The 22,236-nt window shown below is 44.2% G+C and overlaps 15 non-coding genes and 14 pseudogenes across 15 annotated transcripts; all 29 read left to right on the top strand.

Annotated features, from left to right (window-relative positions):
- Positions 1-40: 40 nt before the first annotated feature.
- Positions 41-159, top strand: LOC140020260 (5S ribosomal RNA). Its single transcript, XR_011824702.1, has one exon. It is a non-coding gene; the product is annotated as a 5S ribosomal RNA (ribosomal RNA).
- A 411-nt stretch (positions 160-570) lies between these two features.
- On the top strand, positions 571-688 carry LOC140018794 (5S ribosomal RNA; annotated as a pseudogene).
- A 927-nt stretch (positions 689-1,615) lies between these two features.
- LOC140020249 (5S ribosomal RNA) lies at positions 1,616-1,734 on the top strand. Its single transcript, XR_011824701.1, has one exon. It is a non-coding gene; the product is annotated as a 5S ribosomal RNA (ribosomal RNA).
- A 411-nt stretch (positions 1,735-2,145) lies between these two features.
- LOC140018792 (5S ribosomal RNA) lies at positions 2,146-2,263 on the top strand (annotated as a pseudogene).
- Positions 2,264-3,190: 927 nt separating this feature from the next.
- Positions 3,191-3,309, top strand: LOC140020238 (5S ribosomal RNA). The gene has a single exon (XR_011824700.1). It is a non-coding gene; the product is annotated as a 5S ribosomal RNA (ribosomal RNA).
- A 411-nt stretch (positions 3,310-3,720) lies between these two features.
- Positions 3,721-3,838, top strand: LOC140018791 (5S ribosomal RNA; annotated as a pseudogene).
- A 928-nt stretch (positions 3,839-4,766) lies between these two features.
- LOC140020226 (5S ribosomal RNA) lies at positions 4,767-4,885 on the top strand. The gene has a single exon (XR_011824699.1). It is a non-coding gene; the product is annotated as a 5S ribosomal RNA (ribosomal RNA).
- A 411-nt stretch (positions 4,886-5,296) lies between these two features.
- Positions 5,297-5,414, top strand: LOC140018790 (5S ribosomal RNA; annotated as a pseudogene).
- Positions 5,415-6,341: 927 nt separating this feature from the next.
- On the top strand, positions 6,342-6,460 carry LOC140020214 (5S ribosomal RNA). The gene has a single exon (XR_011824698.1). It is a non-coding gene; the product is annotated as a 5S ribosomal RNA (ribosomal RNA).
- A 411-nt stretch (positions 6,461-6,871) lies between these two features.
- LOC140018789 (5S ribosomal RNA) lies at positions 6,872-6,989 on the top strand (annotated as a pseudogene).
- Positions 6,990-7,916: 927 nt separating this feature from the next.
- Positions 7,917-8,035, top strand: LOC140020202 (5S ribosomal RNA). Its single transcript, XR_011824697.1, has one exon. It is a non-coding gene; the product is annotated as a 5S ribosomal RNA (ribosomal RNA).
- Positions 8,036-8,446: 411 nt separating this feature from the next.
- Positions 8,447-8,564, top strand: LOC140018788 (5S ribosomal RNA; annotated as a pseudogene).
- A 928-nt stretch (positions 8,565-9,492) lies between these two features.
- LOC140020191 (5S ribosomal RNA) lies at positions 9,493-9,611 on the top strand. Its single transcript, XR_011824696.1, has one exon. It is a non-coding gene; the product is annotated as a 5S ribosomal RNA (ribosomal RNA).
- A 411-nt stretch (positions 9,612-10,022) lies between these two features.
- LOC140020487 (5S ribosomal RNA) lies at positions 10,023-10,140 on the top strand (annotated as a pseudogene).
- A 926-nt stretch (positions 10,141-11,066) lies between these two features.
- Positions 11,067-11,185, top strand: LOC140020179 (5S ribosomal RNA). Its single transcript, XR_011824694.1, has one exon. It is a non-coding gene; the product is annotated as a 5S ribosomal RNA (ribosomal RNA).
- Positions 11,186-11,598: 413 nt separating this feature from the next.
- On the top strand, positions 11,599-11,717 carry LOC140017830 (5S ribosomal RNA). Its single transcript, XR_011824136.1, has one exon. It is a non-coding gene; the product is annotated as a 5S ribosomal RNA (ribosomal RNA).
- A 411-nt stretch (positions 11,718-12,128) lies between these two features.
- LOC140018786 (5S ribosomal RNA) lies at positions 12,129-12,246 on the top strand (annotated as a pseudogene).
- Positions 12,247-13,173: 927 nt separating this feature from the next.
- LOC140020168 (5S ribosomal RNA) lies at positions 13,174-13,292 on the top strand. The gene has a single exon (XR_011824693.1). It is a non-coding gene; the product is annotated as a 5S ribosomal RNA (ribosomal RNA).
- Positions 13,293-13,703: 411 nt separating this feature from the next.
- Positions 13,704-13,821, top strand: LOC140018785 (5S ribosomal RNA; annotated as a pseudogene).
- A 927-nt stretch (positions 13,822-14,748) lies between these two features.
- Positions 14,749-14,867, top strand: LOC140020157 (5S ribosomal RNA). The gene has a single exon (XR_011824692.1). It is a non-coding gene; the product is annotated as a 5S ribosomal RNA (ribosomal RNA).
- Positions 14,868-15,278: 411 nt separating this feature from the next.
- On the top strand, positions 15,279-15,396 carry LOC140018784 (5S ribosomal RNA; annotated as a pseudogene).
- Positions 15,397-16,323: 927 nt separating this feature from the next.
- LOC140020146 (5S ribosomal RNA) lies at positions 16,324-16,442 on the top strand. Its single transcript, XR_011824691.1, has one exon. It is a non-coding gene; the product is annotated as a 5S ribosomal RNA (ribosomal RNA).
- A 411-nt stretch (positions 16,443-16,853) lies between these two features.
- On the top strand, positions 16,854-16,971 carry LOC140018783 (5S ribosomal RNA; annotated as a pseudogene).
- Positions 16,972-17,898: 927 nt separating this feature from the next.
- On the top strand, positions 17,899-18,017 carry LOC140020135 (5S ribosomal RNA). The gene has a single exon (XR_011824690.1). It is a non-coding gene; the product is annotated as a 5S ribosomal RNA (ribosomal RNA).
- Positions 18,018-18,428: 411 nt separating this feature from the next.
- On the top strand, positions 18,429-18,546 carry LOC140018782 (5S ribosomal RNA; annotated as a pseudogene).
- A 926-nt stretch (positions 18,547-19,472) lies between these two features.
- On the top strand, positions 19,473-19,591 carry LOC140020124 (5S ribosomal RNA). The gene has a single exon (XR_011824689.1). It is a non-coding gene; the product is annotated as a 5S ribosomal RNA (ribosomal RNA).
- A 411-nt stretch (positions 19,592-20,002) lies between these two features.
- On the top strand, positions 20,003-20,120 carry LOC140018780 (5S ribosomal RNA; annotated as a pseudogene).
- Positions 20,121-21,047: 927 nt separating this feature from the next.
- LOC140020113 (5S ribosomal RNA) lies at positions 21,048-21,166 on the top strand. Its single transcript, XR_011824688.1, has one exon. It is a non-coding gene; the product is annotated as a 5S ribosomal RNA (ribosomal RNA).
- A 411-nt stretch (positions 21,167-21,577) lies between these two features.
- Positions 21,578-21,695, top strand: LOC140018779 (5S ribosomal RNA; annotated as a pseudogene).
- The last annotated feature ends 541 nt before the right edge of the window (positions 21,696-22,236 follow it).

Genomic DNA, 22,236 nt, shown 5'->3' with positions numbered 1-22,236 from the left:
GACGGGGCAGTTTAAAAGAATAAAGCGAAAGGAACATGGCGGGTGCGATCATACCAGCACTAATGCACCGGATCCCATCAGAACTCCGAAGTTAAGCGTGCTTGGGCGAGAGTAGTACTAGGATGGGTGACCCCCTGGGAAGTCCTCGTGTTGCACCCCTCCCTTTTTTGTTTCGAAATCCAAATTTCCCCTTCGTTCTTTATGCTGTAGTAATTTAGCTCCGTCGGAACGATTGCTTTATATTTTGCTTCTTATCGAAGCATGAAGGCGGATCTGAAGGCGCGAGACAAGTCAGGAACGGTACGGCTGGATCGAAGCCCGGATCGTCGGTCAAAGTTGTCGGCGCAAATGTATAAGCGCAAGCGTGAAGGATCAATTTCAGGATAATTGAGAGTTGTGCGACGAGGGAAAAAAAAGGTGCAAAGCAACAAGAAAAAAATATAAAAGTAAATAAATAAAAGGATGAGAGGAAATTCATGAATTGACGCTTAGAATGAATTCGGGTCCAGAAAAGCCAAACTGCTTCACAGGACGTGGCAGTTTAAAAGAATAAAGCGAAAGGAACATGGCGGGTGCGATCATACCAGCACTAATGCACCGGATCCCATCAGAACTCCGAAGTTAAGCGTGCTTGGGCGACAGTAGTACTAGGATGGGTGACCCTAGGCCTGTCAACGGGTCGGGTCTAGACCCGGATCCGGATCGGATCCCTGAAATTTTTTCGGGTATGGGTAGGGATTTAATTCCGTTATCCGGATCCGGATCCGTTTTTTCAAACAAAAAAACGGGTCGGATACGGAATATAGTATTCCGACCCGTATTATACCCGGATCCGGATATAAATGATTTAATAATTTATAAAAAATATATATTATCAATATAATTTGATTAGGATGATGTATTTGAGTAAAATCAATTTGATTTATTTTCTTATTTGGTTTTTTCTTTGCATTAGTTAGAAATTAGTTTACAAATATATCTTTTTCTCTTTTTTGTTAGAAATTATAAATTTTGGCAAATTTGTTCGGGTAGACCCGACCCGGATCCGAGACTCGCCGGGTCCGGATCCGGAACACAGAATAAAAGACCCGTCGGGTAAACGGGTCGGATCCGGGTCCGGGTCCGGAATAATGAATTCCGGCCCGGACCCGGCCCGTTGACACCCCTAGGTGACCCCCTGGGAAATCCTCGTGTTGCACCCCTCCCTTTTTTGTTTCGAAATCCAAATTTCCCCTTCGTTCTTTATGCTATAGTAATTTAGCTCCGTCGGAACGATTGCTTTATATTTTGCTTCTCATCGAAGCATGAAGGCGGATCTGAAGGCGCGAGACAAGTCAGGAACGGTACGGCTGGATCGAAGCCCGGATCGTCGGTCAAAGTTGTCGGCGCAAATGTATAAGCGCAAGCGTGAAGGATCAATTTCAGGATAATTGAGAGTTGCGCGACGAGGGAAAAAAAAATGGTGCAAATCAACAAGAAAAAAATGTAAAAGTAAATAAATAAAAGGATGAGGGGAAATTCTTGAATTGACGCTTAAAATGAATTCGGGTCCAGAAAAGCCACACTGCTTCACAGGACGGGGCAGTTTAAAAGAATAAAGCGAAAGGAACATGGCGGGTGCGATCATACCAGCACTAATGCACCGGATCCCATCAGAACTCCGAAGTTAAGCGTGCTTGGGCGAGAGTAGTACTAGGATGGGTGACCCCCTGGGAAGTCCTCGTGTTGCACCCCTCCCTTTTTTGTTTCGAAATCCAAATTTCCCCTTCGTTCTTTATGCTGTAGTAATTTAGCTCCGTCGGAACGATTGCTTTATATTTTGCTTCTTATCGAAGCATGAAGGCGGATCTGAAGGCGCGAGACAAGTCAGGAACGGTACGGCTGGATCGAAGCCCGGATCGTCGGTCAAAGTTGTCGGCGCAAATGTATAAGCGCAAGCGTGAAGGATCAATTTTAGGATAATTGAGAGTTGTGCGACGAGGGAAAAAAAAGGTGCAAAGCAACAAGAAAAAAATATAAAAGTAAATAAATAAAAGGATGAGAGGAAATTCATGAATTGACGCTTAGAATGAATTCGGGTCCAGAAAAGCCAAACTGCTTCACAGGACGTGGCAGTTTAAAAGAATAAAGCGAAAGGAACATGGCGGGTGCGATCATACCAGCACTAATGCACCGGATCCCATCAGAACTCCGAAGTTAAGCGTGCTTGGGCGACAGTAGTACTAGGATGGGTGACCCTAGGCCTGTCAACGGGTCGGGTCTAGACCCGGATCCGGATCGGATCCCTGAAATTTTTTCGGGTATGGGTAGGGATTTAATTCCGTTATCCGGATCCGGATCCGTTTTTTCAAACAAAAAAACGGGTCGGATACGGAATATAGTATTCCGACCCGTATTATACCCGGATCCGGATATAAATGATTTAATAATTTATAAAAAATATATATTATCAATATAATTTGATTAGGATGATGTATTTGAGTAAAATCAATTTGATTTATTTTCTTATTTGGTTTTTTCTTTGCATTAGCTAGAAATTTGTTTACAAATATATCTTTTTCTCTTTTTTGTTAGAAATTATAAATTTTGGCAAATTTGTTCGGGTAGACCCGACCCGGATCCGAGACTCGCCGGGTCCGGATCCGGAACACAGAATAAAAGACCCGTCGGGTAAACGGGTCGGATCCGGGTCCGGGTCCGGAATAATGAATTCCGGCCCGGACCCGGCCCGTTGACACCCCTAGGTGACCCCCTGGGAAATCCTCGTGTTGCACCCCTCCCTTTTTTGTTTCGAAATCCAAATTTCCCCTTCGTTCTTTATGCTGTAGTAATTTAGCTCCGTCGGAACGATTGCTTTATATTTTGCTTCTCATCGAAGCATGAAGGCGGATCTGAAGGCGCGAGACAAGTCAGGAACGGTACGGCTGGATCGAAGCCCGGATCGTCGGTCAAAGTTGTCGGCGCAAATGTATAAGCGCAAGCGTGAAGGATCAATTTCAGGATAATTGAGAGTTGCGCGACGAGGGAAAAAAAAATGGTGCAAATCAACAAGAAAAAAATGTAAAAGTAAATAAATAAAAGGATGAGGGGAAATTCTTGAATTGACGCTTAAAATGAATTCGGGTCCAGAAAAGCCACACTGCTTCACAGGACGGGGCAGTTTAAAAGAATAAAGCGAAAGGAACATGGCGGGTGCGATCATACCAGCACTAATGCACCGGATCCCATCAGAACTCCGAAGTTAAGCGTGCTTGGGCGAGAGTAGTACTAGGATGGGTGACCCCCTGGGAAGTCCTCGTGTTGCACCCCTCCCTTTTTTGTTTCGAAATCCAAATTTCCCCTTCGTTCTTTATGCTGTAGTAATTTAGCTCCGTCGGAACGATTGCTTTATATTTTGCTTCTTATCGAAGCATGAAGGCGGATCTGAAGGCGCGAGACAAGTCAGGAACGGTACGGCTGGATCGAAGCCCGGATCGTCGGTCAAAGTTGTCGGCGCAAATGCATAAGCGCAAGCGTGAAGGATCAATTTCAGGATAATTGAGAGTTGTGCGACGAGGGAAAAAAAAGGTGCAAAGCAACAAGAAAAAAATATAAAAGTAAATAAATAAAAGGATGAGAGGAAATTCATGAATTGACGCTTAGAATGAATTCGGGTCCAGAAAAGCCAAACTGCTTCACAGGACGTGGCAGTTTAAAAGAATAAAGCGAAAGGAACATGGCGGGTGCGATCATACCAGCACTAATGCACCGGATCCCATCAGAACTCCGAAGTTAAGCGTGCTTGGGCGACAGTAGTACTAGGATGGGTGACCCTAGGCCTGTCAACGGGTCGGGTCTAGACCCGGATCCGGATCGGATCCCTGAAATTTTTTCGGGTATGGGTAGGGATTTAATTCCGTTATCCGGATCCGGATCCGTTTTTTCAAACAAAAAAACGGGTCGGATACGGAATATAGTATTCCGACCCGTATTAGACCCGGATCCGGATATAAATGATTTAATAATTTATAAAAAATATATATTATCAATATAATTTGATTAGGATGATGTATTTGAGTAAAATCAATTTGATTTATTTTCTTATTTGGTTTTTTCTTTGCATTAGTTAGAAATTAGTTTACAAATATATCTTTTTCTCTTTTTTGTTAGAAATTATAAATTTTGGCAAATTTGTTCGGGTAGACCCGACCCGGATCCGAGACTCGCCGGGTCCGGATCCGGAACACAGAATAAAAGACCCGTCGGGTAAACGGGTCGGATCCGGGTCCGGGTCCGGAATAATGAATTCCGGCCCGGACCCGGCCCGTTGACACCCCTAGGTGACCCCCTGGGAAATCCTCGTGTTGCACCCCTCCCTTTTTTGTTTCGAAATCCAAATTTCCCCTTCGTTCTTTATGCTGTAGTAATTTAGCTCCGTCGGAACGATTGCTTTATATTTTGCTTCTCATCGAAGCATGAAGGCGGATCTGAAGGCGCGAGACAAGTCAGGAACGGTACGGCTGGATCGAAGCCCGGATCGTCGGTCAAAGTTGTCGGCGCAAATGTATAAGCGCAAGCGTGAAGGATCAATTTCAGGATAATTGAGAGTTGCGCGACGAGGGAAAAAAAAAATGGTGCAAATCAACAAGAAAAAAATGTAAAAGTAAATAAATAAAAGGATGAGGGGAAATTCTTGAATTGACGCTTAAAATGAATTCGGGTCCAGAAAAGCCACACTGCTTCACAGGACGGGGCAGTTTAAAAGAATAAAGCGAAAGGAACATGGCGGGTGCGATCATACCAGCACTAATGCACCGGATCCCATCAGAACTCCGAAGTTAAGCGTGCTTGGGCGAGAGTAGTACTAGGATGGGTGACCCCCTGGGAAGTCCTCGTGTTGCACCCCTCCCTTTTTTGTTTCGAAATCCAAATTTCCCCTTCGTTCTTTATGCTGTAGTAATTTAGCTCCGTCGGAACGATTGCTTTATATTTTGCTTCTTATCGAAGCATGAAGGCGGATCTGAAGGCGCGAGACAAGTCAGGAACGGTACGGCTGGATCGAAGCCCGGATCGTCGGTCAAAGTTGTCGGCGCAAATGTATAAGCGCAAGCGTGAAGGATCAATTTCAGGATAATTGAGAGTTGTGCGACGAGGGAAAAAAAAGGTGCAAAGCAACAAGAAAAAAATATAAAAGTAAATAAATAAAAGGATGAGAGGAAATTCATGAATTGACGCTTAGAATGAATTCGGGTCCAGAAAAGCCAAACTGCTTCACAGGACGTGGCAGTTTAAAAGAATAAAGCGAAAGGAACATGGCGGGTGCGATCATACCAGCACTAATGCACCGGATCCCATCAGAACTCCGAAGTTAAGCGTGCTTGGGCGACAGTAGTACTAGGATGGGTGACCCTAGGCCTGTCAACGGGTCGGGTCTAGACCCGGATCCGGATCGGATCCCTGAAATTTTTTCGGGTATGGGTAGGGATTTAATTCCGTTATCCGGATCCGGATCCGTTTTTTCAAACAAAAAAACGGGTCGGATACGGAATATAGTATTCCGACCCGTATTATACCCGGATCCGGATATAAATGATTTAATAATTTATAAAAAATATATATTATCAATATAATTTGATTAGGATGATGTATTTGAGTAAAATCAATTTGATTTATTTTCTTATTTGGTTTTTTCTTTGCATTAGTTAGAAATTAGTTTACAAATATATCTTTTTCTCTTTTTTGTTAGAAATTATAAATTTTGGCAAATTTGTTCGGGTAGACCCGACCCGGATCCGAGACTCGCCGGGTCCGGATCCGGAACACAGAATAAAAGACCCGTCGGGTAAACGGGTCGGATCCGGGTCCGGGTCCGGAATAATGAATTCCGGCCCGGACCCGGCCCGTTGACACCCCTAGGTGACCCCCTGGGAAATCCTCGTGTTGCACCCCTCCCTTTTTTGTTTCGAAATCCAAATTTCCCCTTCGTTCTTTATGCTATAGTAATTTAGCTCCGTCGGAACGATTGCTTTATATTTTGCTTCTCATCGAAGCATGAAGGCGGATCTGAAGGCGCGAGACAAGTCAGGAACGGTACGGCTGGATCGAAGCCCGGATCGTCGGTCAAAGTTGTCGGCGCAAATGTATAAGCGCAAGCGTGAAGGATCAATTTCAGGATAATTGAGAGTTGCGCGACGAGGGAAAAAAAAATGGTGCAAATCAACAAGAAAAAAATGTAAAAGTAAATAAATAAAAGGATGAGGGGAAATTCTTGAATTGACGCTTAAAATGAATTCGGGTCCAGAAAAGCCACACTGCTTCACAGGACGGGGCAGTTTAAAAGAATAAAGCGAAAGGAACATGGCGGGTGCGATCATACCAGCACTAATGCACCGGATCCCATCAGAACTCCGAAGTTAAGCGTGCTTGGGCGAGAGTAGTACTAGGATGGGTGACCCCCTGGGAAGTCCTCGTGTTGCACCCCTCCCTTTTTTGTTTCGAAATCCAAATTTCCCCTTCGTTCTTTATGCTGTAGTAATTTAGCTCCGTCGGAACGATTGCTTTATATTTTGCTTCTTATCGAAGCATGAAGGCGGATCTGAAGGCGCGAGACAAGTCAGGAACGGTACGGCTGGATCGAAGCCCGGATCGTCGGTCAAAGTTGTCGGCGCAAATGTATAAGCGCAAGCGTGAAGGATCAATTTTAGGATAATTGAGAGTTGTGCGACGAGGGAAAAAAAAGGTGCAAAGCAACAAGAAAAAAATATAAAAGTAAATAAATAAAAGGATGAGAGGAAATTCATGAATTGACGCTTAGAATGAATTCGGGTCCAGAAAAGCCAAACTGCTTCACAGGACGTGGCAGTTTAAAAGAATAAAGCGAAAGGAACATGGCGGGTGCGATCATACCAGCACTAATGCACCGGATCCCATCAGAACTCCGAAGTTAAGCGTGCTTGGGCGACAGTAGTACTAGGATGGGTGACCCTAGGCCTGTCAACGGGTCGGGTCTAGACCCGGATCCGGATCGGATCCCTGAAATTTTTTCGGGTATGGGTAGGGATTTAATTCCGTTATCCGGATCCGGATCCGTTTTTTCAAACAAAAAAACGGGTCGGATACGGAATATAGTATTCCGACCCGTATTATACCCGGATCCGGATATAAATGATTTAATAATTTATAAAAAATATATATTATCAATATAATTTGATTAGGATGATGTATTTGAGTAAAATCAATTTGATTTATTTTCTTATTTGGTTTTTTCTTTGCATTAGCTAGAAATTTGTTTACAAATATATCTTTTTCTCTTTTTTGTTAGAAATTATAAATTTTGGCAAATTTGTTCGGGTAGACCCGACCCGGATCCGAGACTCGCCGGGTCCGGATCCGGAACACAGAATAAAAGACCCGTCGGGTAAACGGGTCGGATCCGGGTCCGGGTCCGGAATAATGAATTCCGGCCCGGACCCGGCCCGTTGACACCCCTAGGTGACCCCCTGGGAAATCCTCGTGTTGCACCCCTCCCTTTTTTGTTTCGAAATCCAAATTTCCCCTTCGTTCTTTATGCTGTAGTAATTTAGCTCCGTCGGAACGATTGCTTTATATTTTGCTTCTCATCGAAGCATGAAGGCGGATCTGAAGGCGCGAGACAAGTCAGGAACGGTACGGCTGGATCGAAGCCCGGATCGTCGGTCAAAGTTGTCGGCGCAAATGTATAAGCGCAAGCGTGAAGGATCAATTTCAGGATAATTGAGAGTTGCGCGACGAGGGAAAAAAAAATGGTGCAAATCAACAAGAAAAAAATGTAAAAGTAAATAAATAAAAGGATGAGGGGAAATTCTTGAATTGACGCTTAAAATGAATTCGGGTCCAGAAAAGCCACACTGCTTCACAGGACGGGGCAGTTTAAAAGAATAAAGCGAAAGGAACATGGCGGGTGCGATCATACCAGCACTAATGCACCGGATCCCATCAGAACTCCGAAGTTAAGCGTGCTTGGGCGAGAGTAGTACTAGGATGGGTGACCCCCTGGGAAGTCCTCGTGTTGCACCCCTCCCTTTTTTGTTTCGAAATCCAAATTTCCCCTTCGTTCTTTATGCTGTAGTAATTTAGCTCCGTCGGAACGATTGCTTTATATTTTGCTTCTTATCGAAGCATGAAGGCGGATCTGAAGGCGCGAGACAAGTCAGGAACGGTACGGCTGGATCGAAGCCCGGATCGTCGGTCAAAGTTGTCGGCGCAAATGCATAAGCGCAAGCGTGAAGGATCAATTTCAGGATAATTGAGAGTTGTGCGACGAGGGAAAAAAAAGGTGCAAAGCAACAAGAAAAAAATATAAAAGTAAATAAATAAAAGGATGAGAGGAAATTCATGAATTGACGCTTAGAATGAATTCGGGTCCAGAAAAGCCAAACTGCTTCACAGGACGTGGCAGTTTAAAAGAATAAAGCGAAAGGAACATGGCGGGTGCGATCATACCAGCACTAATGCACCGGATCCCATCAGAACTCCGAAGTTAAGCGTGCTTGGGCGACAGTAGTACTAGGATGGGTGACCCTAGGCCTGTCAACGGGTCGGGTCTAGACCCGGATCCGGATCGGATCCCTGAAATTTTTTCGGGTATGGGTAGGGATTTAATTCCGTTATCCGGATCCGGATCCGTTTTTTCAAACAAAAAAACGGGTCGGATACGGAATATAGTATTCCGACCCGTATTAGACCCGGATCCGGATATAAATGATTTAATAATTTATAAAAAATATATATTATCAATATAATTTGATTAGGATGATGTATTTGAGTAAAATCAATTTGATTTATTTTCTTATTTGGTTTTTTCTTTGCATTAGTTAGAAATTAGTTTACAAATATATCTTTTTCTCTTTTTTGTTAGAAATTATAAATTTTGGCAAATTTGTTCGGGTAGACCCGACCCGGATCCGAGACTCGCCGGGTCCGGATCCGGAACACAGAATAAAAGACCCGTCGGGTAAACGGGTCGGATCCGGGTCCGGGTCCGGAATAATGAATTCCGGCCCGGACCCGGCCCGTTGACACCCCTAGGTGACCCCCTGGGAAATCCTCGTGTTGCACCCCTCCCTTTTTTGTTTCGAAATCCAAATTTCCCCTTCGTTCTTTATGCTGTAGTAATTTAGCTCCGTCGGAACGATTGCTTTATATTTTGCTTCTCATCGAAGCATGAAGGCGGATCTGAAGGCGCGAGACAAGTCAGGAACGGTACGGCTGGATCGAAGCCCGGATCGTCGGTCAAAGTTGTCGGCGCAAATGTATAAGCGCAAGCGTGAAGGATCAATTTCAGGATAATTGAGAGTTGCGCGACGAGGGAAAAAAAAAATGGTGCAAATCAACAAGAAAAAAATGTAAAAGTAAATAAATAAAAGGATGAGGGGAAATTCTTGAATTGACGCTTAAAATGAATTCGGGTCCAGAAAAGCCACACTGCTTCACAGGACGGGGCAGTTTAAAAGAATAAAGCGAAAGGAACATGGCGGGTGCGATCATACCAGCACTAATGCACCGGATCCCATCAGAACTCCGAAGTTAAGCGTGCTTGGGCGAGAGTAGTACTAGGATGGGTGACCCCCTGGGAAGTCCTCGTGTTGCACCCCTCCCTTTTTTGTTTCGAAATCCAAATTTCCCCTTCGTTCTTTATGCTGTAGTAATTTAGCTCCGTCGGAACGATTGCTTTATATTTTGCTTCTTATCGAAGCATGAAGGCGGATCTGAAGGCGCGAGACAAGTCAGGAACGGTACGGCTGGATCGAAGCCCGGATCGTCGGTCAATGTTGTCGGCGCAAATGTATAAGCGCAAGCGTGAAGGATCAATTTTAGGATAATTGAGAGTTGTGCGACGAGGGAAAAAAAAGATGCAAAGCAACAAGAAAAAAATATAAAAGTAAATAAATAAAAGGATGAGAGGAAATTCATGAATTGACGCTTAGAATGAATTCGGGTCCAGAAAAGCCAAACTGCTTCACAGGACGTGGCAGTTTAAAAGAATAAAGCGAAAGGAAAATGGTGGGTGCGATCATACTAGCACTAATGCACCGGATCCCATCAGAACTTCGAAGTTAAGCGTGCTTGGGCGACAGTAGTACTAGGATGGGTGACCCTAGGCCGGTCAACGGGTCGGGTCTAGACCCGGATCCGGATCGGATCCCTGAAATTTTTGCGGGTATGGGTAGGGATTTAATTCCGTTATCCGTATCCGGATCCGTTTTTTCAAACAAAAAAACGGGTCGGATACGGAATATAGTATTCCGACCCGTATTATACCCGGATCCGGATATAAATGATTTAATAATTTATAAAAAATATATATTATCAATATAATTTGATTAGGATGATGTATTTGAGTAAAATCAATTTGATTTATTTTCTTATTTGGTTTTTTCTTTGCATTAGCTAGAAATTTGTTTACAAATATATCTTTTTCTCTTTTTTGTTAGAAATTATAAATTTTGGCAAATTTGTTCGGGTAGACCCGACCCGGATCCGAGACTCGCCGGGTCCGGATCCGGAACACAGAATAAAAGACCCGTCGGGTAAACGGGTCGGATCCGGGTCCGGGTCCGGAATAATGAATTCCGGCCCGGACCCGGCCCGTTGACACCCCAAGGTGACCCCCTGGGAAATCCTCGTGTTGCACCCCTCCCTTTTTTGTTTCGAAATCCAAATTTCCCCTTCGTTCTTTATGCTGTAGTAATTTAGCTCCGTCGGAACGATTGCTTTATATTTTGCTTCTCATCGAAGCATGAAGGCGGATCTGAAGGCGCGAGACAAGTCAGGAACGGTACGGCTGGATCGAAGCCCGGATCGTCGGTCAAAGTTGTCGGCGCAAATGTATAAGCGCAAGCGTGAAGGATCAATTTCAGGATAATTGAGAGTTGCGCGACTTGGGAAAAAAAATGGTGCAAATCAACAAGAAAAAAATGTAAAAGTAAATAAATAAAAGGATGAGGGGAAATTCTTGAATTGACGCTTAAAATGAATTCGGGTCCAGAAAAGCCACACTGCTTCACAGGACGGGGCAGTTTAAAAGAATAAAGCGAAAGGAACATGGCGGGTGCGATCATACCAGCACTAATGCACCGGATCCCATCAGAACTCCGAAGTTAAGCGTGCTTGGGCGAGAGTAGTACTAGGATGGGTGACCCCCTGGGAAGTCCTCGTGTTGCACCCCTCCCTTTTTTGTTTCGAAATCCAAATTTCCCCTTCGTTCTTTATGCTGTAGTAATTTAGCTCCGTCGGAACGATTGCTTTATATTTTGCTTCTCATCGAAGCATGAAGGCGGATCTGAAGGCGCGAGACAAGTCAGGAACGGTACGGCTGGATCGAAGCCCGGATCGTCGGTCAAAGTTGTCGGCGCAAATGTATAAGCGCAAGCGTGAAGGATCAATTTCAGGATAATTGAGAGTTGCGCGACGAGGGAAAAAAAAATGGTGCAAATCAACAAGAAAAAAATGTAAAAGTAAATAAATAAAAGGATGAGGGGAAATTCTTGAATTGACGCTTAAAATGAATTCGGGTCCAGAAAAGCCACACTGCTTCACAGGACGGGGCAGTTTAAAAGAATAAAGCGAAAGGAACATGGCGGGTGCGATCATACCAGCACTAATGCACCGGATCCCATCAGAACTCCGAAGTTAAGCGTCCTTGGGCGAGAGTAGTACTAGGATGGGTGACCCCCTGGGAAGTCCTCGTGTTGCACCCCTCCCTTTTTTGTTTCGAAATCCAAATTTCCCCTTCGTTCTTTATGCTGTAGTAATTTAGCTCCGTCGGAACGATTGCTTTATATTTTGCTTCTTATCGAAGCATGAAGGCGGATCTGAAGGCGCGAGACAAGTCAGGAACGGTACGGCTGGATCGAAGCCCGGATCGTCGGTCAAAGTTGTCGGCGCAAATGTATAAGCGCAAGCGTGAAGGATCAATTTCAGGATAATTGAGAGTTGTGCGACGAGGGAAAAAAAAGGTGCAAAGCAACAAGAAAAAAATATAAAAGTAAATAAATAAAAGGATGAGAGGAAATTCATGAATTGACGCTTAGAATGAATTCGGGTCCAGAAAAGCCAAACTGCTTCACAGGACGTGGCAGTTTAAAAGAATAAAGCGAAAGGAACATGGCGGGTGCGATCATACCAGCACTAATGCACCGGATCCCATCAGAACTCCGAAGTTAAGCGTGCTTGGGCGACAGTAGTACTAGGATGGGTGACCCTAGGCCTGTCAACGGGTCGGGTCTAGACCCGGATCCGGATCGGATCCCTGAAATTTTTTCGGGTATGGGTAGGGATTTAATTCCGTTATCCGGATCCGGATCCGTTTTTTCAAACAAAAAAACGGGTCGGATACGGAATATAGTATTCCGACCCGTATTATACCCGGATCCGGATATAAATGATTTAATAATTTATAAAAAATATATATTATCAATATAATTTGATTAGGATGATGTATTTGAGTAAAATCAATTTGATTTATTTTCTTATTTGGTTTTTTCTTTGCATTAGCTAGAAATTAGTTTACAAATATATCTTTTTCTCTTTTTTGTTAGAAATTATAAATTTTGGCAAATTTGTTCGGGTAGACCCGACCCGGATCCGAGACTCGCCGGGTCCGGATCCGGAACACAGAATAAAAGACCCGTCGGGTAAACGGGTCGGATCCGGGTCCGGGTCCGGAATAATGAATTCCGGCCCGGACCCGGCCCGTTGACACCCCTAGGTGACCCCCTGGGAAATCCTCGTGTTGCACCCCTCCCTTTTTTGTTTCGAAATCCAAATTTCCCCTTCGTTCTTTATGCTGTAGTAATTTAGCTCCGTCGGAACGATTGCTTTATATTTTGCTTCTCATCGAAGCATGAAGGCGGATCTGAAGGCGCGAGACAAGTCAGGAACGGTACGGCTGGATCGAAGCCCGGATCGTCGGTCAAAGTTGTCGGCGCAAATGTATAAGCGCAAGCGTGAAGGATCAATTTCAGGATAATTGAGAGTTGCGCGACGAGGGAAAAAAAAATGGTGCAAATCAACAAGAAAAAAATGTAAAAGTAAATAAATAAAAGCATGAGGGGAAATTCTTGAATTGACGCTTAAAATGAATTCGGGTCCAGAAAAGCCACACTGCTTCACAGGACGGGGCAGTTTAAAAGAATAAAGCGAAAGGAACATGGCGGGTGCGATCATACCAGCACTAATGCACCGGATCCCATCAGAACTCCGAAGTTAAGCGTGCTTGGGCGAGAGTAGTACTAGGATGGGTGACCCCCTGGGAAGTCCTCGTGTTGCACCCCTCCCTTTTTTGTTTCGAAATCCAAATTTCCCCTTCGTTCTTTATGCTGTAGTAATTTAGCTCCGTCGGAACGATTGCTTTATATTTTGCTTCTTATCGAAGCATGAAGGCGGATCTGAAGGCGCGAGACAAGTCAGGAACGGTACGGCTGGATCGAAGCCCGGATCGTCGGTCAAAGTTGTCGGCGCAAATGTATAAGCGCAAGCGTGAAGGATCAATTTTAGGATAATTGAGAGTTGTGCGACGAGGGAAAAAAAAGGTGCAAAGCAACAAGAAAAAAATATAAAAGTAAATAAATAAAAGGATGAGAGGAAATTCATGAATTGACGCTTAGAATGAATTCGGGTCCAGAAAAGCCAAACTGCTTCACAGGACGTGGCAGTTTAAAAGAATAAAGCGAAAGGAATATGGCGGGTGCGATCATACCAGCACTAATGCACCGGATCCCATCAGAACTCCGAAGTTAAGCGTGCTTGGGCGACAGTAGTACTAGGATGGGTGACCCTAGGCCTGTCAACGGGTCGGGTCTAGACCCGGATCCGGATCGGATCCCTGAAATTTTTTCGGGTATGGGTAGGGATTTAATTCCGTTATCCGGATCCGAATCCGTTTTTTCAAACAAAAAAACGGGTCGGATACGGAATATAGTATTCCGACCCGTATTATACCCGGATCCGGATATAAATGATTTAATAATTTATAAAAAATATATATTATCAATATAATTTGATTAGGATGATGTATTTGAGTAAAATCAATTTGATTTATTTTCTTATTTGGTTTTTTCTTTGCATTAGCTAGAAATTAGTTTACAAATATATCTTTTTCTCTTTTTTGTTAGAAATTATAAATTTTGGCAAATTTGTTCGGGTAGACCCGACCCGGATCCGAGACTCGCCGGGTCCGGATCCGGAACACAGAATAAAAGACCCGTCGGGTAAACGGGTCGGATCCGGGTCCGGGTCCGGAATAATGAATTCCGGCCCGGACCCGGCCCGTTGACACCCCTAGGTGACCCCCTGGGAAATCCTCGTGTTGCACCCCTCCCTTTTTTGTTTCGAAATCCAAATTTCCCCTTCGTTCTTTATGCTGTAGTAATTTAGCTCCGTCGGAACGATTGCTTTATATTTTGCTTCTCATCGAAGCATGAAGGCGGATCTGAAGGCGCGAGACAAGTCAGGAACGGTACGGCTGGATCGAAGCCCGGATCGTCGGTCAAAGTTGTCGGCGCAAATGTATAAGCGCAAGCGTGAAGGATCAATTTCAGGATAATTGAGAGTTGCGCGACGAGGGAAAAAAAAATGGTGCAAATCAACAAGAAAAAAATGTAAAAGTAAATAAATAAAAGGATGAGGGGAAATTCTTGAATTGACGCTTAAAATGAATTCGGGTCCAGAAAAGCCACACTGCTTCACAGGACGGGGCAGTTTAAAAGAATAAAGCGAAAGGAACATGGCGGGTGCGATCATACCAGCACTAATGCACCGGATCCCATCAGAACTCCGAAGTTAAGCGTGCTTGGGCGAGAGTAGTACTAGGATGGGTGACCCCCTGGGAAGTCCTCGTGTTGCACCCCTCCCTTTTTTGTTTCGAAATCCAAATTTCCCCTTCGTTCTTTATGCTGTAGTAATTTAGCTCCGTCGGAACGATTGCTTTATATTTTGCTTCTTATCGAAGCATGAAGGCGGATCTGAAGGCGCGAGACAAGTCAGGAACGGTACGGCTGGATCGAAGCCCGGATCGTCGGTCAAAGTTGTCGGCGCAAATGTATAAGCGCAAGCGTGAAGGATCAATTTCAGGATAATTGAGAGTTGTGCGACGAGGGAAAAAAAAGGTGCAAAGCAACAAGAAAAAAATATAAAAGTAAATAAATAAAAGGATGAGAGGAAATTCATGAATTGACGCTTAGAATGAATTCGGGTCCAGAAAAGCCAAACTGCTTCACAGGACGTGGCAGTTTAAAAGAATAAAGCGAAAGGAACATGGCGGGTGCGATCATACCAGCACTAATGCACCGGATCCCATCAGAACTCCGAAGTTAAGCGTGCTTGGGCGACAGTAGTACTAGGATGGGTGACCCTAGGCCTGTCAACGGGTCGGGTCTAGACCCGGATCCGGATCGGATCCCTGAAATTTTTTCGGGTATGGGTAGGGATTTAATTCCGTTATCCGGATCCGGATCCGTTTTTTCAAACAAAAAAACGGGTCGGATACGGAATATAGTATTCCGACCCGTATTATACCCGGATCCGGATATAAATGATTTAATAATTTATAAAAAATATATATTATCAATATAATTTGATTAGGATGATGTATTTGAGTAAAATCAATTTGATTTATTTTCTTATTTGGTTTTTTCTTTGCATTAGCTAGAAATTAGTTTACAAATATATCTTTTTCTCTTTTTTGTTAGAAATTATAAATTTTGGCAAATTTGTTCGGGTAGACCCGACCCGGATCCGAGACTCGCCGGGTCCGGATCCGGAACACAGAATAAAAGACCCGTCGGGTAAACGGGTCGGATCCGGGTCCGGGTCCGGAATAATGAATTCCGGCCCGGACCCGGCCCGTTGACACCCCTAGGTGACCCCCTGGGAAATCCTCGTGTTGCACCCCTCCCTTTTTTGTTTCGAAATCCAAATTTCCCCTTCGTTCTTTATGCTGTAGTAATTTAGCTCCGTCGGAACGATTGCTTTATATTTTGCTTCTCATCGAAGCATGAAGGCGGATCTGAAGGCGCGAGACAAGTCAGGAACGGTACGGCTGGATCGAAGCCCGGATCGTCGGTCAAAGTTGTCGGCGCAAATGTATAAGCGCAAGCGTGAAGGATCAATTTCAGGATAATTGAGAGTTGCGCGACGAGGGAAAAAAAAATGGTGCAAATCAACAAGAAAAAAATGTAAAAGTAAATAAATAAAAGGATGAGGGGAAATTCTTGAATTGACGCTTAAAATGAATTCGGGTCCAGAAAAGCCACACTGCTTCACAGGACGGGGCAGTTTAAAAGAATAAAGCGAAAGGAACATGGCGGGTGCGATCATACCAGCACTAATGCACCGGATCCCATCAGAACTCCGAAGTTAAGCGTGCTTGGGCGAGAGTAGTACTAGGATGGGTGACCCCCTGGGAAGTCCTCGTGTTGCACCCCTCCCTTTTTTGTTTCGAAATCCAAATTTCCCCTTCGTTCTTTATGCTGTAGTAATTTAGCTCCGTCGGAACGATTGCTTTATATTTTGCTTCTTATCGAAGCATGAAAGCGGATCTGAAGGCGCGAGACAAGTCAGGAACGGTACGGCTGGATCGAAGCCCGGATCGTCGGTCAAAGTTGTCGGCGCAAATGTATAAGCGCAAGCGTGAAGGATCAATTTTAGGATAATTGAGAGTTGTGCGACGAGGGAAAAAAAAGGTGCAAAGCAACAAGAAAAAAATATAAAAGTAAATAAATAAAAGGATGAGAGGAAATTCATGAATTGACGCTTAGAATGAATTCGGGTCCAGAAAAGCCAAACTGCTTCACAGGACGTGGCAGTTTAAAAGAATAAAGCGAAAGGAACATGGCGGGTGCGATCATACCAGCACTAATGCACCGGATCCCATCAGAACTCCGAAGTTAAGCGTGCTTGGGCGACAGTAGTACTAGGATGGGTGACCCTAGGCCTGTCAACGGGTCGGGTCTAGACCCGGATCCGGATCGGATCCCTGAAATTTTTTCGGGTATGGGTTGGGATTTAATTCCGTTATCCGGATCCGAATCCGTTTTTTCAAACAAAAAAACGGGTCGGATACGGAATATAGTATTCCGACCCGTATTATACCCGGATCCGGATATAAATGATTTAATAATTTATAAAAAATATATAATATCAATATAATTTGATTAGGATGATGTATTTGAGTAAAATCAATTTGATTTATTTTCTTATTTGGTTTTTTCTTTGCATTAGCTAGAAATTAGTTTACAAATATATCTTTTTCTCTTTTTTGTTAGAAATTATAAATTTTGGCAAATTTGTTCGGGTAGACCCGACCCGGATCCGAGACTCGCCGGGTCCGGATCCGGAACACAGAATAAAAGACCCGTCGGGTAAACGGGTCGGATCCGGGTCCGGGTCCGGAATAATGAATTCCGGCCCGGACCCGGCCCGTTGACACCCCTAGGTGACCCCCTGGGAAATCCTCGTGTTGCACCCCTCCCTTTTTTGTTTCGAAATCCAAATTTCCCCTTCGTTCTTTATGCTGTAGTAATTTAGCTCCGTCGGAACGATTGCTTTATATTTTGCTTCTCATCGAAGCATGAAGGCGGATCTGAAGGCGCGAGACAAGTCAGGAACGGTACGGCTGGATCGAAGCCCGGATCGTCGGTCAAAGTTGTCGGCGCAAATGTATAAGCGCAAGCGTGAAGGATCAATTTCAGGATAATTGAGAGTTGCGCGACGAGGGAAAAAAAAATGGTGCAAATCAACAAGAAAAAAATGTAAAAGTAAATAAATAAAAGGATGAGGGGAAATTCTTGAATTGACGCTTAAAATGAATTCGGGTCCAGAAAAGCCACACTGCTTCACAGGACGGGGCAGTTTAAAAGAATAAAGCGAAAGGAACATGGCGGGTGCGATCATACCAGCACTAATGCACCGGATCCCATCAGAACTCCGAAGTTAAGCGTGCTTGGGCGAGAGTAGTACTAGGATGGGTGACCCCCTGGGAAGTCCTCGTGTTGCACCCCTCCCTTTTTTGTTTCGAAATCCAAATTTTCCCTTCGTTCTTTATGCTGTAGTAATTTAGCTCCGTCGGAACGATTGCTTTATATTTTGCTTCTTATCGAAGCATGAAGGCGGATCTGAAGGCGCGAGACAAGTCAGGAACGGTACGGCTGGATCGAAGCCCGGATCGTCGGTCAAAGTTGTCGGCGCAAATGTATAAGCGCAAGCGTGAAGGATCAATTTCAGGATAATTGAGAGTTGTGCGACGAGGGAAAAAAAAGGTGCAAAGCAACAAGAAAAAAATATAAAAGTAAATAAATAAAAGGATGAGAGGAAATTCATGAATTGACGCTTAGAATGAATTCGGGTCCAGAAAAGCCAAACTGCTTCACAGGACGTGGCAGTTTAAATGAATAAAGCGAAAGGAACATGGCGGGTGCGATCATACCAGCACTAATGCACCGGATCCCATCAGAACTCCGAAGTTAAGCGTGCTTGGGCGACAGTAGTACTAGGATGGGTGACCCTAGGCCTGTCAACGGGTCGGGTCTAGACCCGGATCCGGATCGGATCCCTGAAATTTTTTCGGGTATGGGTAGGGATTTAATTCCGTTATCCGGATCCGGATCCGTTTTTTCAAACAAAAAAACGGGTCGGATACGGAATATAGTATTCCGACCCGTATTATACCCGGATCCGGATATAAATGATTTAATAATTTATAAAAAATATATATTATCAATATAATTTGATTAGGATGATGTATTTGAGTAAAATCAATTTGATTTATTTTCTTATTTGGTTTTTTCTTTGCATTAGCTAGAAATTAGTTTACAAATATATCTTTTTCTCTTTTTTGTTAGAAATTATAAATTTTGGCAAATTTGTTCGGGTAGACCCGACCCGGATCCGAGACTCGCCGGGTCCGGATCCGGAACACAGAATAAAAGACCCGTCGGGTAAACGGGTCGGATCCGGGTCCGGGTCCGGAATAATGAATTCCGGCCCGGACCCGGCCCGTTGACACCCCTAGGTGACCCCCTGGGAAATCCTCGTGTTGCACCCCTCCCTTTTTTGTTTCGAAATCCAAATTTCCCCTTCGTTCTTTATGCTGTAGTAATTTAGCTCCGTCGGAACGATTGCTTTATATTTTGCTTCTCATCGAAGCATGAAGGCGGATCTGAAGGCGCGAGACAAGTCAGGAACGGTACGGCTGGATCGAAGCCCGGATCGTCGGTCAAAGTTGTCGGCGCAAATGTATAAGCGCAAGCGTGAAGGATCAATTTCAGGATAATTGAGAGTTGCGCGACGAGGGAAAAAAAATGGTGCAAATCAACAAGAAAAAAATGTAAAAGTAAATAAATAAAAGGATGAGGGGAAATTCTTGAATTGACGCTTAAAATGAATTCGGGTCCAGAAAAGCCACACTGCTTCACAGGACGGGGCAGTTTAAAAGAATAAAGCGAAAGGAACATGGCGGGTGCGATCATACCAGCACTAATGCACCGGATCCCATCAGAACTCCGAAGTTAAGCGTGCTTGGGCGAGAGTAGTACTAGGATGGGTGACCCCCTGGGAAGTCCTCGTGTTGCACCCCTCCCTTTTTTGTTTCGAAATCCAAATTTCCCCTTCGTTCTTTATGCTGTAGTAATTTAGCTCCGTCGGAACGATTGCTTTATATTTTGCTTCTTATCGAAGCATGAAGGCGGATCTGAAGGCGCGAGACAAGTCAGGAACGGTACGGCTGGATCGAAGCCCGGATCGTCGGTCAAAGTTGTCGGCGCAAATGTATAAGCGCAAGCGTGAAGGATCAATTTTAGGATAATTGAGAGTTGTGCGACGAGGGAAAAAAAAGGTGCAAAGCAACAAGAAAAAAATATAAAAGTAAATAAATAAAAGGATGAGAGGAAATTCATGAATTGACGCTTAGAATGAATTCGGGTCCAGAAAAGCCAAACTGCTTCACAGGACGTGGCAGTTTAAAAGAATAAAGCGAAAGGAACATGGCGGGTGCGATCATACCAGCACTAATGCACCGGATCCCATCAGAACTCCGAAGTTAAGCGTGCTTGGGCGACAGTAGTACTAGGATGGGTGACCCTAGGCCTGTCAACGGGTCGGGTCTAGACCCGGATCCGGATCGGATCCCTGAAATTTTTTCGGGTATGGGTAGGGATTTAATTCCGTTATCCGGATCCGAATCCGTTTTTTCAAACAAAAAAACGGGTCGGATACGGAATATAGTATTCCGACCCGTATTATACCCGGATCCGGATATAAATGATTTAATAATTTATAAAAAATATATATTATCAATATAATTTGATTAGGATGATGTATTTGAGTAAAATCAATTTGATTTATTTTCTTATTTGGTTTTTTCTTTGCATTAGCTAGAAATTAGTTTACAAATATATCTTTTTCTCTTTTTTGTTAGAAATTATAAATTTTGGCAAATTTGTTCGGGTAGACCCGACCCGGATCCGAGACTCGCCGGGTCCGGATCCGGAACACAGAATAAAAGACCCGTCGGGTAAACGGGTCGGATCCGGGTCCGGGTCCGGAATAATGAATTCCGGCCCGGACCCGGCCCGTTGACACCCCTAGGTGACCCCCTGGGAAATCCTCGTGTTGCACCCCTCCCTTTTTTGTTTCGAAATCCAAATTTCCCCTTCGTTCTTTATGCTGTAGTAATTTAGCTCCGTCGGAACGATTGCTTTATATTTTGCTTCTCATCGAAGCATGAAGGCGGATCTGAAGGCGCGAGACAAGTCAGGAACGGTACGGCTGGATCGAAGCCCGGATCGTCGGTCAAAGTTGTCGGCGCAAATGTATAAGCGCAAGCGTGAAGGATCAATTTCAGGATAATTGAGAGTTGCGCGACGAGGGAAAAAAAAATGGTGCAAATCAACAAGAAAAAAATGTAAAAGTAAATAAATAAAAGGATGAGGGGAAATTCTTGAATTGACGCTTAAAATGAATTCGGGTCCAGAAAAGCCACACTGCTTCACAGGACGGGGCAGTTTAAAAGAATAAAGCGAAAGGAACATGGCGGGTGCGATCATACCAGCACTAATGCACCGGATCCCATCAGAACTCCGAAGTTAAGCGTGCTTGGGCGAGAGTAGTACTAGGATGGGTGACCCCCTGGGAAGTCCTCGTGTTGCACCCCTCCCTTTTTTGTTTCGAAATCCAAATTTCCCCTTCGTTCTTTATGCTGTAGTAATTTAGCTCCGTCGGAACGATTGCTTTATATTTTACTTCTTATCGAAGCATGAAGGCGGATCTGAAGGCGCGAGACAAGTCAGGAACGGTACGGCTGGATCGAAGCCCGGATCGTCGGTCAAAGTTGTCGGCGCAAATGTATAAGCGCAAGCGTGAAGGATCAATTTTAGGATAATTGAGAGTTGTGCGACGAGGGAAAAAAAAGGTGCAAAGCAACAAGAAAAAAATATAAAAGTAAATAAATAAAAGGATGAGAGGAAATTCATGAATTGACGCTTAGAATGAATTCGGGTCCAGAAAAGCCAAACTGCTTCACAGGACGTGGCAGTTTAAAAGAATAAAGCGAAAGGAACATGGCGGGTGCGATCATACCAGCACTAATGCACCGGATCCCATCAGAACTCCGAAGTTAAGCGTGCTTGGGCGACAGTAGTACTAGGATGGGTGACCCTAGGCCTGTCAACGGGTCGGGTCTAGACCCGGATCCGGATCGGATCCCTGAAATTTTTTCGGGTATGGGTAGGGATTTAATTCCGTTATCCGGATCCGAATCCGTTTTTTCAAACAAAAAAACGGGTCGGATACGGAATATAGTATTCCGACCCGTATTATACCCGGATCCGGATATAAATGATTTAATAATTTATAAAAAATATATATTATCAATATAATTTGATTAGGATGATGTATTTGAGTAAAATCAATTTGATTTATTTTCTTATTTGGTTTTTTCTTTGCATTAGCTAGAAATTAGTTTACAAATATATCTTTTTCTCTTTTTTGTTAGAAATTATAAATTTTGGCAAATTTGTTCGGGTAGACCCGACCCGGATCCGAGACTCGCCGGGTCCGGATCCGGAACACAGAATAAAAGACCCGTCGGGTAAACGGGTCGGATCCGGGTCCGGGTCCGGAATAATGAATTCCGGCCCGGACCCGGCCCGTTGACACCCCTAGGTGACCCCCTGGGAAATCCTCGTGTTGCACCCCTCCCTTTTTTGTTTCGAAATCCAAATT

The sequence above is a fragment of the Coffea arabica genome, chromosome 11c (assembly GCF_036785885.1).
Source record: "Coffea arabica cultivar ET-39 chromosome 11c, Coffea Arabica ET-39 HiFi, whole genome shotgun sequence".
Lineage (NCBI taxonomy): Eukaryota > Viridiplantae > Streptophyta > Magnoliopsida > Gentianales > Rubiaceae > Coffea > Coffea arabica.
The sequence above is the reverse complement of the archived record's forward strand: the minus strand, read 5'-3'. Positions and strand labels throughout refer to the sequence as shown.